We start from the raw sequence: 13,577 nt of genomic DNA on the forward strand, positions 1-13,577 counted from the left end.
TAAAGGAACTCAACCACTTTGCGTCCATGAATCCCAATGCTCGAAAGGAAATCATCCACTTTGCTTCCATGAGGCCCAACGCTTGAAAGGAACTTGGCCATTTTGCCTCCGTGAGTGCGACACAAAATGTGACAAGGTTGGTCCTTTGGATTACTGGTACTACTCATTTTTGTCAGCTGAGTCATGATCTTGCAGTTGTGAGCCGAATAGCCCGACCACTTATCAGCAGAGCATTTGGCCTGACATTCTTATGGTTCTTCCAATCCCCTGTATTGGTAGTTTATTTTACCAACCCCACGAATGAATGAATGGCAAAGTTGATATTGGTGGAATTTGAACCCAGAATACAGCCAATCAGAATTAATGGCACGAAGCACTTGATCTAATGCTCTAACAACTCTGTTGCCAATTCACTTATAGTTGTTCTTTTTTTTCCTTTTTTTTTTTTTTTTTTTGTTATTCAGCACTTTTTTTTTTCCAGTCTCTTCTTACTTCATTGATCTCCTGAAGTCATTGTAAATTAATATCAAATCAAGATGATGGGTGAAATATGCCAGCTGTGCGGGGTGGGAACTATGAGGTGGTGAATGTAAAAGATATTAACAAAGAAAAAAATGTTTTTCTCTTTTTTTTTTTTGTATTGTTTAAATGAGTTATATTGTTATAATGACTTCATCATCTTGTTATGACTTTGTGTCCATAATTATGTTGCTTGATTGATTAATATATTTGGACTGGTGACCTGCCTAACAACTATTGCTTTCAACATTAACTGCTGTTATGAGTAGAAGGCATTGCTGCTGACGTATATCATATGACTGGCGGCAGATCTGATTATCTTTGATTCTTTGAAAATTCCGTAATACTGAACACATTGGTGATTATCTCCAGTAATAATAATAATAATAATAAATCTTTGTAATTTTGGCTCCAGGCCAGCAATTTCGAGAGGAGGGGGCAAGTTGATTGCAGTGACTCAGTACTTGACGGTACTTTTATCGACCCTGAAAAGATAAAAAGGGAGATGTGGGATTTGAGCTAAGAACTTAAAATGGTAGGAGAATTGTGGTGTGGCTGCGTGGTAAGAAGTTGGCTTCGCAATCATATGGTTCCAGGTTCAGTCCCACTGCATTGAGCTTTTGGCAAGTGTCTTCTACTATAGCTTCAGGTCAACCAAAGCCTTGTGAGTGGATTTTGTAGAGGGAAACTGGAAGAAGCTTGTCATGTATGTATATTCGTGTGTGTGTGTGTGTGTGTGTTTGTGCCTGGGTCTGTTCCCCCCCCACACACACACACATAGTGATTCGGCAAAAGCGACTGATAGAATAAGTACCAGGCTTTAAAAATTTATTGGGGTTGATTCATCATCATCATCATCATCGTTTAACATCCACTTTCCATGCTGGCATGGGTTGGACAGTTTGACTGAGGACTAGCAAGCCAAAAGGCTGCATCAAGAACACTCTATAAAGTGGTTGGTGATAGGAAGGATATCTGGCTGTAGAAACCAAGTCAAGACAGACATTGAAATCCGGTATGGCTCCTGGCCTTGCCAGCTCCTGTCAAATCGTCCAACCCATGACAGCATGGAAAATGGATGTTTCATGATGATAATAATGATAATAGTGATGATTCTAAACCAGAATATCAATAGAATCAGTGAACAAGTAATTGTTTCTGCCATAGATCTGAACCATTGAAATCAATTGAGCTTTTAATTTTGTTATCAAGATATACCTAAAAGAGTTAGTTGGTAATTGCTTCTCATTTGTTTATTTTTACTTCAACCAATTATTTCTCTTTAATCAGTTACTGCGATACTGCTTGCCAAGCACTTAGTCAATGTGGACTATTGGAGCAGTAAATGCCCTCATTGACATGAAATTACAGTGAAACTTGATTACTCTTTAAGTTATCTATTGTTTCCAACCTGTTTGTCTTTCTGTCTGTCTCAACAGTTTGGTTGATGACAGAATTGTCAGGACTGATAGAATCACTAAGTGTAAATTTTCTTAGAAATATTTTTGCTGTTGTCTTAAAAGCTAGCAGTCACCATTACAGCAAGCTGACAAACATTCTTTTAATTACCTCTGACAGAGTCTTTTAATTACTACAGTAAACTTTTTTAATTCTTGCTCATAACGATAGGTTTTGCTGTATCTTCATCAACATCACCACCTCCATCATCATTTAATTCCTGGTTTCCATGCTGACATGGATTGTGTAACTCGACAGGTTCTGACTAATAAGATTGTCACGCACTTATGTCTGCTTTGGTATGGTTTCTACAGCTGGATGCCCTTTCTAATGCCAGCCATTTCAATGAGTATACTGGGGGATGGGGTCCTGGCACTAGTAAAATTCACCTCATAATGTGCAAAGCTAAGGGTCTAAAGCAGCTCCTATAAATGAGGGATAATAGAAGAGAGAGTAGGTGATGATTCTAGGCAAGGGGTGGGGTGATGAGAAGATGAAGTAGGGCACGAGGTAAGGGAGCAGTCACTGTTTGGTGTGGAGTGTATGGTAAGGAAGAGGAGAAGGAGGCAATAGGGTGGCTTGACTTTTCACAAATAGTAGGGGTCAAGATGTTGTTTAACCCCAGATCAGCTCTGACCAAATAACAAGATTGAATTTCTCGTGGGAAAAAGATATTTTTCCTGGAGGCAGTGGAATTTGATTGCATTAATCATCAATTGCTCATTATCATTAATCTTTGATTAAGGCAGCGAGCCAGCAGAATCGTTAGCATACTGAGCAAAATGCTTAGCAGCTCTTCTAGCTTAACGTTCTGAATTCAAATTCCGCCGAGGTCTGCTTTGCCTGTCATCGTTTGGGTTGAGGAAATAAATACCAGTTATACACCAGGGTAGGTGTATTTGACTCACCACCACCCTTGAAATTACTGACCTTGCACCAAAATTTGAAACCATTTATTAACTTTTGATTCAAGGCAGCAAACTGGCAGAATCTTTAGAGTGTCAGGCAACATGCCTAATAGCATTTCTTCCAACTCATTCCATTCTGAGTTCAAATTCCATCAGGATCACCTTTGCCTTTCATCCCTCCAGGGTCGATGTGATCAACTTACTCTCCTCCTAAAATTCTTCACTTTGTGTCAGAATTTGAAACCATTGTTAATCTTTCATTCTATTTCACTATAAATAATCCAGAATATTCTTAATCTCTAAACATTAAGTTTTTTGTCTGCGGATTATATCTAAATAAACAGTTGTTTCTCTAATCAAAGAATCTATTGAATCTTTTAATATTTCAAGAGGGAGAAGAGGAAAGACAACCTGTTGCATTTCTTACGAATTCACCTGAGACCTATTCTTCAGATTCCAATAATTATATAATTATTCTCTTTATCTCTGCTAGTCACGATATACACATACTTTCTTTTGCTTTCCTCTCTTGAAGAAGTCAGCCGCTTCTTAGAATTCACTCTATTGACGTCACTGCAGTGTTTTAATTTTGCACAAATTGAATTAAACTTTCTTTTGCAGTCGTATGAAATATTTCTTTCAAATTCTTTGACTAAATGTGGTTTATAATACTACTGTGGTTCTTACTAAGCTATTCGTTTTAATCTTTTACTTGTTTCTTTCATTGGACTGTGGCCATACTGGGGCACCACTTTGAAGGGTTTGGTTCAGTGTTTCTCAACCATATCCTACCTATGAGCCCCTTTGACTCTTATTTTACTTTAGAGTGACCCCAACAGCCATTTGAAGTTTTAATAAAATCTCATTTTCTATGATTAAACATCATCATCGTCATCATTTAACGTCCGCTTTCCATGCTGGCATGGGTTGGATGGTTTGACTGAGGACTGGCAAGCCAGGAGGTTGCACCAGACTCTATTTTTGCAGATAAATTTCAATAACAAAATCTTATGTGGACCCTGGTTGAAAATCAATGGTTTAGTTGAACAAATTTTCCCCAGTATTTCACATTTTGTTACAAGAATATAATCAAACTAACACTAGCTGTCAAAGAGTGAGGGGTGTGTTACAAACACAGGCAGGCACACACACACATGAATGTGTATATTTTAAAATATAAGAGTGTATAAAATATTTTAATACACAAATAGGAGACTTATATTTTTTTAAATGTTATGACTTATTTACGCATCCTAACGCCAACCACTCTGAGAGTGTAGGGGGTACTCTTTTGCATGCCACCAGCATGGGCCAGAGGGGGATGGCATTGACCACAGTCAAATGGTGCTTTTAACATGCAAGCGGCACGGAAGACAGTCAAGGTAGTGCTGGCATCAGCCACATCTGGATGGTGACACACACACACACACACACACACACATATAGAGGTTGTCTACTCCTTATGCAGAGTTTGACCACTTCCTGTACCTACACCTTAGAACCATCATGGCATCTGATGTGACTTTTTAAACCAGACAATGTTTTGAAAAGACACCCACATAGATTGCACAGGAGTGGCTGTGTGGTAAGTAGCTTGCTTACCAAACACATGGTCCCGGGTTCAGTCCCACTGCGTGGCATCTTGGGCAAGTGTCTTTTACTATAGCCTCGGGCCTACCAAAGCCTTGTGAGTGGATTTGGTAGACGGAAACTGAAAGAAGCCCGTCGTATATATGTATATATATATATATATGTGTTTGTCCCCCAACATCGCTTGACAACCGATGCTGGTGTGTTTATGTCCCCGTCACTTAGTGGTTCGGCAAAAGAGACCGATAGAATAAGTACTAGGTTTCCAAAGAATAAGTCCTGGGGTCGATTCGCTCGACTAAAGGCGGTGCTCCAGCATAGCCACAGTCAAAAGACTGAAACAAGTAAAAGAGTAAAAGAATATATATATATATATATATATATATATATATATATATATATATACACACACACATACATACATACACAACATGCTTCTACACATTTTTGTCTGCTAAAGTCACTTGCAAGGCGTTAGTTGCTTTGGGTCTACAGTAGTCTTTGTTGTTAAGCTGGTATGTGAAACAAATTATCATGAAATTTTGTTGCAATACTTTAATACGGATCACTTTAACCCTTTTGCTACCTCGTATCTGATGACCTTTGTTTTGATTTGTTTGGAAAATAATGAAGTATTTGGCAAAATAACTTCATCATCATTAAGCTGATATTTGGAACAAATTAACATGAAAACGTCATCTAAGATTTTAATTTAGATTGGACACTTTGATCTTTTTCTTATATATTTCTGTCAAAATATTTTGCACTTGTTTCAGTTAATTTTGAAAATTACAAAGAATTTAGTCAAATTCTTTGTAATTTGGTCATTATTAGTGTGGTATTTGGAACAAATTAACACAATTTCACAGAACTTTTTTTTACTTGGGTTACTTTCACGTTTTAGCATTTAAACCATTCATATCAGACCCAAGTGATTTACATGTCTTATGTTTGAACCAACTACATCCAACCTCTCACATTCAGCCTACAATGTCATTCTTAAAATAAACAATTACTTCATCAAAACATCAAAACTACAAGATAACAAATGATTAATTGAAAACAATGTGAATAAATAAACATTACATTTGACAAAATAATCTGAATGGTAAAGGGTGAAATATTTGTCAGTTTCTGTTATGGATCCACCACTTGTCTCAGACAAATTGGTATCTTAATGACTAAGAAACTTGCTGCTTACCTTTTCTCATGTTTTCTTGAATTTAAAAAAAAAAAAAAAAAATTTTTTCTTCCTCTTATTGTTGTTAATAATTTTCTATATGTTGTAATGTTTTTTTGTTTTGTTTTTTGTTTCTAGGTAAGTTTTGGTTCCTTGATGGCTTTCTACAGTTTGTAAGTTATTTTTGTCATAGCCAATTGTAGCGCACATCAGCATATCCAATTATTTTTACGTAGTTGTCCACATTTATCACGGCTGAAATCAAAAATATAAAATTTACCGTTTGATATAGAAGTCCAAGAAAAAAAAAAAACAAAAAAAAAACAGAATATAAGAAATTAAACACTTATGAGAGAAAAAGACTGGTTAGTGTTTCAATGCAGGAATGGCCTGACTGAATAATTACATCTTATTAAAACAAGATTTCTAGTTACACTTTGATATAGTACACAACATAATCTCATAAACTATTGAATAACAATTAACTTTGAAATCATATATATATATATATATATATATATATATATATACATGTGTGTGTGTGTGTATGTTTGTATATATGTGCCTGTTGTATTTGTTTTTATGTTTGTGTGTGTGCGTGTATATATATATATATATAATCCTGAATATTTGTGAAGTAGCCACTATTTGCCATAGAGCTTAATTCACAAAGGGTGTTTTGTTTCTCTGTCTAATCCATGTGTATTCTCATCTTGCAATCATTATCTTCTAAGAATGCAATCTCTATTTTTATTGACAAACATAATTCTGTTTCTATGAGCCCCTCACACACACACACACACACACACACACACACACACACCAATGTTTTCTAACAAACAGGCTGTTGTTTATCAAACATAAAGACCTGTTGTTTTCCTTTGATTTTCTCTTGTAATGCTTTGTTGGAGTGCATTTATCCAATATTTTTCAACAAAAGATCACTTAGGAGCATCAGTTAGTCTCTTTTCTGTATCTTCTAAGAAGGTTGGGATTTAAAGAACTTGTAGATAAATGATATGTTTCTCGCCAAAGGCTGTTACTTGAATCATGGTTTGTTTTTGAAATATATTTGTATATGATTTTAAATATATTACGCAAATCCGGTACATGGGTTCATACACATCACATATACACACACACACACATGCACTCCTTCACCAAAAGCCAGTCACCAAACAATGGCTATTGAAAAGGTGATAACGCTGGTAGTGCCCCAGCATGACCACAGCCTCTGGCTAAAACACATAAAAGAATAAAAGAATGCATATGTACATACAAGCATGCATATATGCATAAATACATACATACGGAGCCTGGTGTAGTCTTCTGCCTTGCCAGTCCCCAGGAAAACCGTCCAACCCATGCCAGCATGGAAAACAGACATTAAACGATTATGATACATGTGATGGTTGTTGACTAGTTAAATGACTATGATCATGGCTGCCTATGTAAAATCATCTCAATATTACACATTGTGAGAAAGAACAACAACAACAGTTCTTGAATCCTCTCAGTGACTTAGAGAACTTGTTGTGGATACAACAGTCATACAAATTTGTTTGACTTCTTGGTTGTTCCAGATCATTCTGATGGCTTTCTCTGTACACCCTCATGTGCCCAGATAAACCTGAGCGATTTATGCATATTTTCATGCTGACAGTGCATATGAGGTTGATTACTAGTGTGTGTGTGTGTGTATACACACACACATATTAGTTACCCTTCTATAGTATGGGGTAGCCATACTATATCTCTATAATGGGACACCTGTGCTTGCTCCTCTATCATATTTTATCCTCTCAACATCTTGCATAATGCTATCTCTCTCTCTGATAGAACTCCACCTTGTCAAGAGGTCTTTTCCTTTGGGTTTGTAAGTTACTTGGCAATCTCACTAGTGCTGGTGCAATGGAATAAGCACCCAGTACAAATCTGTAAAGTGGTTGGCATTAGGAAGGGCATCCGACCACAGAAACTATGTCAAAGCAAACATTGGAGCTTGATGCAGTTCTTTACCTCTTTGGATTTTATCAAACTGTCAAACCCATGACACCAGGGAAGATGGCTGTGAAATGATGATGATGATACTTCTACCCACCTTTATATAATGCGGGTTAACCCTGTGCCTGTCCCTCCATCATAGTTTAGCTTCTCAACACCTTGCATAATGCCACCTCCCTCTGTACTTCAATTCCCCCCTTGTTGAAAGGTCTTTTTCTTTGTTTTGTTGGTTACTTTGTGACCTCACAAATGCTGGTGCCACAGCAAAAAAAAAAAAAAAAAAAATCACCACGCAGTACACACTGTAAAGTGGTCGGCATTCAGAAGGGCTTCTAACTGTAGAAGCCATGGTAAGGTAGACATTGGAACTTGATGCAGTTCTCTGGTTTCTTGAATCCTGTTGAACTGTCCAACCCATGTTGGAATGCCAGCCCATGTTCAATGCCCAGTATAGAAGCTGGACATTGAATGATAAACTGGTACTCTGCCGGTTACAACATGGAGAGTTCCAGTATATCCATTCAGTGAAACAGCCTGCTCATGAAATTAACTTGCAAGTGGCTAAGCACTCCACAGACACGTGTACCATTAACGTAGTTCTCAGGGAGATTCAGCTTGACACAAAGTGTGACAAGGCTGGCTCTTTAAAAAACAGGTTCTACTCATTTTTGTCAGCCTAGTAGACTGAGGCAATGTGAAATAAAGTGACTTGCTCAAGGAAACAATGTGCTGCCAGGTATTGAAATCACAACGTTACTGTTGTAAGCTGAATACTTGAACCACTAAGCCATGTACCTTCACACATTAAACAATGATGATGATACGTGTATATCAATACATTTCTCAATGTTGCTTAATTCTTTCTTTCTTTGTTTTGATGTTAGCAAGAGGTAGACTGGTTGTTGTCATCTTCGTTAATAAAACTGCAGTGCTGAAATCAAAGCAACTAATTAAGGAAAGCATCTTGTTTAGGATTGACATGACAGTGCAGTTATCTAACTAATGAGATCCAGAGTAAAAATAGCAGTAATTGGGGACTGAGAGAGGGAGAGGAAGGAGTGAGTTGCTAGACAGAGATGTGGTTAAAGGGGTCTTTTATAGTCTTCATTGCAGCTGCATAAGCCAAACAAAATAGATCTGAAAGAGAAAAAGACAAACAAAACAGATATGTACACGCACGTACACAAATATTTACCTGAATGTATTTAATATTTGGTTGTAAAAGGAATGAGTGGGCGAGAGTGTCGTTTTGGTGAACTTGGAATATTTTTGGTTTTAATGTTGGAACAAATGAAGGTGAATGGCTTAGGGGTTAGGGAGAATCAGCTCATAATAGTAAGATTGTGAGTTCGATTTCCCATGGCTTATTGTTCTGCTCCGCTCACCTGTGAAAGTTGAATTGTACCTGTAATTCAATGGGCCAGCTTTGTTACATTCTGTGTTATGCTGAATCTCCCTGAGAACACACACAGCAATGTCTGTAATTACATAAACACTGTGGTGTAGGTCACTGGAGTAGTCCTAAATCTAGAAAAGATTGTATGATCGTGAAGTTTCGATTGTAGTTCATCTATCCGCATTCATCAGTGATCCTGAGTCAGCGTCCAGTCAAAGATTCACCTTGTACTTCAAAAATGCTCCCCAGTGACCACTTGCAATTCTCAGCTACCCACAATGCACTGACAATTGCATGCTTTTTGCTTCACTGTGCTGTAGGGTTACATATTCTTTATATGGATTTACTTGTACTCCTATCCATCAACATGGGGTCAGTGAACAGAAAAAGTATGGCGGCGCCTGATACAAACAGATGATGCAAAGAAGTGTATTCTCTACAGAAAAAAAAGTAGAGATGATTAAAAAAATATGTGGGGGTTGAAGCTTCATTGTGTTGGCCACAATTTCAGTGTCACTAAATCTACCATTTGTTTCATTCATAAAATACAAGGAGACGATTCAATTATCACTGTTTTTTTTTGTTTGTTTCTACTAAATCTTCTGTGATAAATGAGGATGGATGTTCTATAGTTGTACTGTGCTGTGTCCATGCACAAGGGCCATAACTCTGTTATCAGTATGGTGTCCTCATCACCATTGTCACACTATATCTGCCATTCTGACATGGGTTGGGTGGTTTAACAGGGGCTGGCAAGTATAAAAGTGTGATTTACACACAAGTAAATGCAGTAGTTCCTGGTTCATTTACAAGGGCAAGAGCAATAACCCCTGAATAGAAAGTAACTCTGTGCATGATTACTCATCTAACCCATGCAAACATGGAAAGTAAATGTAAAATGATGATGATGGCATATATATACATACACCCACCCACTCTCTCTCTTTCTCTCTCTCTCTCTCTTTCTCTCTCTCTCTCTTTCTCTCTTTCTCTCTCTCTTTCTCTCTCTCTCTCACACACACACACTGGATTCTTCACTGACAGACATAACCTGATTAGAAACAGATTGAAAACATGCGTGAAAGATTATTGGAAACAGCAAATGATATTAAATTTTTCTGAAGAAGCATCTGAATAGGAAACTGAAGAAAGTAAAATAAGTAAATAAATAAGATAAAAATATAGCTGTTAAAATAATAATAAAAAAAAAAAACACCATATTTTTCTAGTTCTTCCTTTGGTGGCTTTGCTTGTGTTGCACTGTTGGTAATGAAGGCTTCATCTAAAGAAATCAATTGCTATATTTTCAATAAATTCATCAGTTACAGTGAATAGACATATTTAGTTTAAAATTATGTGCAGAAAGTCTTGTATATTTACTGTCTGCCTGTCTATTATCTTTGACTTGTTTTCTGTCATTAGACTGTGGCTATCCTGAGTCACTGCCTCAAAGAACTTATTGTCGACCCCTCATGGCTTTGGAGTTCAGTCCCACTCTGTGACTTCTTGGACAAGTGTCATCTGCTATAACTGCAGGCTGACCAAAACCTTATGAGTGGATTTGGTAGATGGTAACTGAAAGAAGCTTGTTGTTTGTGTGTGTGTGTGTGTGTGTGTGTGTGTGTGTGTGTGTGTGTGTGTGTGTGTGTGTGTGTGTGTGTGTTGCCTTCCTGTCTTGACATCACATGATAGTTGTAAATGAGTGCCACTGTCAAACAAGCAGTGTCCTTCATTTTCAACCTTCTGTGAAGAAATGTCTGGGCATGAGGAAATATTACCTTACTTGCAAGGGTTGGTGACAGGAAATGCATCCAAACATAGAAAATGATGATGTGGATTTGCAATTTTTCCAGATTTACTGCACAGACTATGACAATGCCTACACACCAGGATTGCATTTACATACCAAAGATAGGATCAGAGGAATTAGAATTATCCAACAAGTGTGCATTTTGAAATCCACTTGAACTCTGATTTAATTACAAATCTTTCAAAATACACACACACACACACTCTTTCTATCTCTCTTCCTTTTTCCTTTCTTTTCTCTCCCCTTTTTTCTTCACTCACTCTTTCTTTCTTCCCTCCCTCTCTTTCTTTCTTCCGTCTCTTTATCTTCTTACTCTTTCCCCTCTCTCTCTCTTTCTCCTTCTCTTTTTTTTACTCTCTCTTCTCTTTTTCTTCTCTCTTTTTCATCTCACGCTTTTCCTCTCTCGCTCTCTTCATCTCTCTCAGTGCTTCTTCCCTAATCACTCACAACAAAGCTATCAATGATGCTACGGCCGTTTATGAATCAAACATAATTAAATTATTCTCCATCATTTCATTAAATTTGGGCAACAATTAAACTTCTGCCATGAATTAGAACTGAACATCCATCCTATCTGATCCTGCCCCCCCCCCCCACACAGACACCTCACCACTATCATCACCCTACCTACTCACTCACAGACACCCACTATTCCATCACATAATCAATCTAACATCAGACTCCTTTACCCCCCCCCCCCCAAGAATTTTATTAAGTGAAGACCCTACCTAAATGTTGATCAGACATTTCAATACATTTACTTTTTTTTATATTGATTTCTTTTATTTCTTGAGTTCCTTTTGTTAATGACTGTTGTTAACTTTGTTGTTCTAATTTATTGCTCGTTATTTTTATGTATTAATAAATGCATTATGTATAATAATTCAAGAGGATATTGAATTTGATCAATGTCTTGGTATTCCGTTTCGAGAATGAGAAATCAAATCTAGTTTTACCTTCAGAATGAAATCCCTTAACGAGCATCATAATTGATTAATACCTTTATAGCTGTCATCACTAGAAACTGACATCAGTTGTCGAATGATGGTGGTAAGGTATAAACACACACACACACACACACACACACAAAGACATACTCATATTTGTACGTACACACACACACACACACACCAGACACACATACACTCTCAACGGGCTTCCATGCAATTTCCATCTGCCATATTCACTCAGAAGGCAGTGGTTGGGCCGAAGTTATTGTAGAAGACATCCAAGGTGCCATACACTGGAACTGAACCTGAAACTATACAATTGCAAAGCAAACTTCTAAACAACTCAGCCATGCCTGTAACCAAATATCATCATCATCATTTAACGTCCGTTGTCCTTACTGCCATGGGTTGGACGGTTTGACTGGGGTTGGTAAACTAGAAGGCTGCACCAGGCTCCAGTCTGATTTGGCATGATTTTCTATGGCTGGATGCCCTTCCGAACACCAACCACTCCGACAGTGTAATGGGTGCTTTTATGTGCCACCGGAATGTGTACCATTTGCGTGACACCAGTAACCACCGCAACTGTGATTTTGCTCAGCTTGATGGGTCTTCCTCTCAAGCACGGCATAATGCCAAAGGTCTCAGCAATTGCCTCCGTGAGGCCTAACACTCGAAAGGAACCCAGCCACCTCCTTCATCAGGGAAAATAAATTTCTAAAGAGGCTCACATGTCCTGTGTTTTTCTAATGAGTGTTTTTATAGAGCTATATGCAAAAGACCAGGGAGTGGAAGCGTTTTTGCGTTGTTGGAGGAGAACATACAATGCATGATAAGATAAGGCTACTGATGGCACGGTAGGTGGAGGCTAAGAAGAGGGGAGTGTTGTTTTATTTTTCACAAAAAGTTTCAATGGGTGTGGAAGCTGATTCTTAACTCTATCCAGAATCATTTTGGATAGAGTTGAGAACCTGAAACATTTTCTGAAAAATAAAACAGAGAAATTCATGCTCGTTGAGTCTAGGGCTTAATAAATATATATGAATTTAATTTACATAATTTTGATTCATGCTTCTACAATATATATATATAATGTAACCTCGTGGGCATCGGTACCATTTTCCTCTTTCTCCGTTCTTCCATTCTCTGAACTTTCCATCTTTCCGACGAAGGGCTACGCCCGAAACGTCATACACTCTCTCTTTCCTTTCCTGAGCGTCCAATAATACTATCCATATCACGTCCTCACTTTGTTGTTTTTTGTTTTTTTTGTTATTGTTTTTTTGAACTATATATATATATATATATATATATATATATATATATATATATATGAAAGAAGGTTTGAAAATGCAATTATTATCAAAGAATATCTATATGTATTTTTCCATATATGTATTTTCATACTTACACTGTTTTTAACATTTTCGTCTTATTATCAGAGAATGTATTTGAATACCTTTGTGATAATCAGTATGTAACACTACAAAGCTCATACAAAGCTTCATACTTTAAATATATTCCTCTTATTATCATCAAAGAATGTATATATGTATTTTAATACTCAAACTGTTTTTTAACATTCTCTATTATTCTCAAAGACCTAATACTACAAAGCTTTATATTTTACTTTTGACAATCTTTTTCTAAAAAAGTGGAACCGGTTAAGTGAATAAATATCTTTAAAATTGCATTTTCAAACCTTCTTTCATATATATTTCCACTCGTACGGTATCCCACAACTTTACTTTATTATTATTAT

The 13,577-nt window shown here is 37.1% G+C and overlaps 1 protein-coding gene and 1 long non-coding RNA gene across 10 annotated transcripts in view; one reads left to right on the forward strand and one right to left on the reverse strand.

The window, feature by feature from the left end:
• LOC106869995 (uncharacterized) overlaps nt 1-13,577 on the reverse strand; it is a 276,693-nt gene that overhangs the window by 218,384 nt on the left and 44,732 nt on the right. For both annotated transcript variants that reach the window (XR_016241195.1, XR_001409476.3), the window contains exon 2: nt 5,677-5,910. This is a non-coding gene — a long non-coding RNA (uncharacterized LOC106869995). The remainder of the gene's footprint in view (nt 1-5,676; nt 5,911-13,577) is intronic.
• Nucleotides 1-13,577, forward strand: part of LOC106869993 (adenosylhomocysteinase-like 1) — a 426,079-nt gene that overhangs the window by 204,979 nt on the left and 207,523 nt on the right. The gene's annotated exons all lie outside the window — the stretch shown is intronic.

This window comes from Octopus bimaculoides, chromosome 3 (genome assembly GCF_046866305.1).
Source record: "Octopus bimaculoides isolate indiv1 chromosome 3, ASM4686630v1, whole genome shotgun sequence".
Classification (NCBI taxonomy): domain Eukaryota; kingdom Metazoa; phylum Mollusca; class Cephalopoda; order Octopoda; family Octopodidae; genus Octopus; species Octopus bimaculoides.